This window comes from Branchiostoma floridae, chromosome 1, assembly GCF_000003815.2.
Source record: "Branchiostoma floridae strain S238N-H82 chromosome 1, Bfl_VNyyK, whole genome shotgun sequence".
In the NCBI taxonomy this organism is placed as follows: domain Eukaryota; kingdom Metazoa; phylum Chordata; class Leptocardii; order Amphioxiformes; family Branchiostomatidae; genus Branchiostoma; species Branchiostoma floridae.
Genome location: NC_049979.1, coordinates 31,377,358 through 31,381,678, shown reverse-complemented (window position 1 = coordinate 31,381,678; position 4,321 = coordinate 31,377,358).

The following is a 4,321-nucleotide window of genomic DNA, read 5'->3' as shown; positions in this document are numbered from 1 at the left end:
ACACACACCACACACACACACGCTACGAATAATTTAGCTTTCAAGCGAATTTGATTATTTTACCAATTGATACATGTGTATCCATCTCCTTTAAACCCGCATCTATCAAATCCGTCAACAAATTCCTGTCTAAGCCCTATTCATAAGCTCACATACAAATACACAAAGCACAAACACAAACACACGCATAAAAACACGGATAATCACACTTAATAAAGAATGCTATCACCTGTACAAGTGTATCCATCTCCCTCATACCCATCGTTACACGAACAGTCCTGACCGGTCCCAGGAGCTGGAACGTCTGAACAGGCAGCATTGGCATCGCACGGGTCGCCAGCACATCCATCGATATCTGCAGTAAAAAGACGTTGGTACCGTATGGAAGCTCGATACACTAGAAAATACCTCTAACATTCATCAAAAATAGCGCAAGCATATAGACCATTTATTGATGACAACTCATAAGAAAAATGGTTAATTTCTCTGTTCTGCCCCCCCCCCCCAATACACACACACACTCACATTAACGCACAATCACAAATGATAAATACCTGTACAAGTGTATCCATCTCCCTCATACCCAGTGTTACACGTACAGTCCTGACCGGTCCCAGGAGCTGGAACATCTGCACAGGCAGCATTGGCATCGCACGGGTCGCCAGCACATCCATCAATATCTGCATAAATGTAGGCACAATGGAAATGTGTCGCTACATCAACTAGGATAAACATTCACAAATATATTGCAAGGATGGGCGTTTTATTAATCAGAACGTATAGCTTTATCCTATATTGTTCCTTCATATTGCCAACAGTTACAAAGTTTAACGTACATCATAAACAGTATAAGAACCCGTCCAAATGAATTTCTGTTCACAGATTTATTTCTAAAACATACATAAAAACACGCAAGCGCACACACTCACATATACGCAATCACAAAAGTCACTTGTAATAGAGAATCTTATTACCTGTACAAGTGTACCCATCTCCTTCATACCCAGCGTTACAAGAACAGTCCTGACCGGTCCCAGGAGCTGGAACGTCCGTACAAGCAGCATTGGCATCGCACGGGTCACCAGCACATCCATCGATATCTGTGGAAAAATGTAATGTGGGGACCATGAAATATGTTGTTACACAAAGTAAAAAATACACATGTACGCCAACATTCATCGAAGAATTCCGCACGCATAAGCTTTTTTTTAGTCTGAACCTATAACTATTTCAGCATTCATTAGTACTGGCGTTTTTGATCAAAACCCATCGCTAGATTTGTCCAGTTACTAGCACTTTATTACGTAAGTCTATGGACAATTAGGTCACAATCTAAAAGTTGTCCAGTTACCCCTGCTAAATAAATCTCTACAACTTAAAGAACAAAATCTAAAGGTTTCTTCATACAGTTAAACCTGTCTATTGCGGCCACTGAATGCACTGGAGAAATGTGGTCACTATAGACAGGTCACCAGGTGGCCATTATAGACAAAATGCTGATAAATTGACCAGGAGCAATAAGTTACGCATTATTTCAGGATCCACTAATCTTTGTAACCAAGTAACATTGTCTAGATCGTCTCAATTCAACTGATCCTGCCAAAGTCAAATCTATCAAAAACGATTGATATTGCCATGCGCAATGTTGTATATATTTGCCAACGAAGACTTGCGATCCAACGTTCAAGGCACGCTCACCTTCCCCTACTACCAAAATGACTACAAATGCTCGCAAAATACGATTTTGAAATCGGCGTAATGTGACAAACGTCCGCCTTATGGTCAAAATAGGCAGTGATTCGGTACCAACAGTAAGAGTAAGGGACCGGAAATCGTGTGGCCGTGACCGCGTTGCACAGGTGACCGGTATAGACTACTTCTTGGTGATTAGGCCATTTGGGAAATATCCAAGGGACCAACAAAATGTGACCACAATGGACAGTTGGTCGCTATACAAAGGTGACCGCTGATACAAGTTTGTATATTTTACCATGCTTGTGGTATTGCGGAAATATAATTACCTGTACATGTGTATCCATCTCCCTCATACCCAGCATTACATGAACAGTCCTGACCGGTCCCGGGAGCTGGGACGTCTGTACAGGCAGCATTGGCATCGCACGGGTCTCCAGCACATCCATCGATATCTGTGGAAGTAAAGGTCCAATATTCACTAAAAATACTAACATGTGTGGGTAATGTGAAATATATCGTTACACAATATAGAAAACTGTCATGTACTCCTACATTCATAATAGAATAACGCACGCATGGGCTATAATTCTTCGTCAGAACCTATAACTGTTTTAACATTCATTAAAACGTGCGTTTTATTGACAAAAACCCTTCACTCATAAATTGTCTAGTTACCAACACTTTATCCCTGAAGACTATGAAAAAATGAGATCACAATCTAATAGTTTTGTCATATAAAAAGTTACCAACACACTAAAATAATGTGATAATGATCAGTCAATGACTTCTGTAATCAATTCCTGTGCACGCAAACACACGCAATTAACTACACACAATTAAGCATCGTAAAGAATCATATATGTTAAACATGCCTAGAAAATACACAAATTGTGTCTATTTTACTACCAAGAACACGAAACTAGATTTATCCAGTTACCCCTGCTAAATAAATTTCTGGAACTTAAATACCAAAATCTAATGGTTTCGTCATACAGTTAAACATGTCTATATATTGTGGCCACTGAATGCACCGCAGAAATGTGGTCACTATAGACAGGTGGCCATTATTGACAAAATGCTTATCAATTGAGCACGAGCAATTATTTCAGGACCCTCTAATCTTTCTCACCAAGTAACATTGTTTAGATTGTCTCAATTCAACTGACCCTGCCAAAGTCAAATCTAACGAAAACGATTGATATTGCCATGCGCAATTTTGTCTATATTTGCCGAAAAGGGATTGCGCTCCAACGTTCAAGTTACGCGTTCCTTCCCCTACCACCAAAATGACTGTCGGGAACTCCTAATCCTCGCAAAATATGATTTTAAACTAGGCGCAAGGTGACAAACGGCCGTCGTATGGTTAAAATTGGCATTGATTCTGTATCTAAGGGACCAGAAATCGTGTAGACGTGTTGGAAAAGAGGCCGCTATAGACTACTTCTTGATGCTAATGTCAATGGGAAAAATCCAAGGGACCGACAAAAAGTGACCAAAATGGACAGTTAGTCGCTTTGCAGGGTTGGCCGCTAATACAGGTTTGGCTGTTTATTTTACCATACTTGTGTAATGGCTGAATTTTTTACCTGTACATGTGTATCCATCTCCCTCATACCCAGCATTACATGAACAGTCCTGACCGGTCCCAGGAGCTGGAACGTCTGTACAGGCAGCATTGGCATCGCACGGGTCGCCAGCACATCCATCGATATCTGTGAAAAAAATTAAATGTGGGGACTGTGAAATATGTTGTGACACAAAGTAGAAAATATACATGAACTCCAACATTCATAGAAGAATGCCGCACGCATGGGCTATTTTTAGTCTGAACCTATAACTAGTTCACACTCATTAAAACGGGGGCGTTTTATTGATCAACACACATCATTGAACATTGTCCAGTCACCAGCACTTTATCATTGAAGTCTATGAAACAATGAGGCCACAATCATTTAGATTCTTCATATAACAAATAGTTACTAACACACTTAAATCCATTGATAATGATCAGTCAATGACCGTGCTATAATCCATTTCTGTTCACACAAACAATTACATTCAAGAATATTATATGTTACCTGTACATGTGTATCCATCTCCCTCATACCCAGTGTTACACGTACAGTCCTGACCGGTCCCAGGAGCTGGAACGTCTGCACAGGCAGCATTGGCATCGCACGGGTCGCCAGCACATCCATCGATATCTGCAGAAGTAAAGGTCCAATATTCACTAAAAATACTAACATTATGGTCTTTTTATTGATAAACGCCTAACAACGGTCCAGTGACCAGTGCTATTCTAATCTATAAAACATTGAGGTCACACTCTAATCGATACTCCGTATATATATTGCCAAATGTACATACGAAACATCATAATAATCTGTCAATAGCTTACCTTATTAATCTCTCTTCACGCACCCCAACACACACACACACACAAACACACACACAAACACACACACACACACACAGACACTCACACATCTGCGCGCAGTCACACATGATATTACCTGTACAGGTGTATCCATCTCCCTCATACCCAGTGTTACAAGAACAGTCCTGACCGGTCCCAGGAGCTGGAACGTCTGTACAGGCAGCATTGCCATCTGCCACCAGAGTTTTT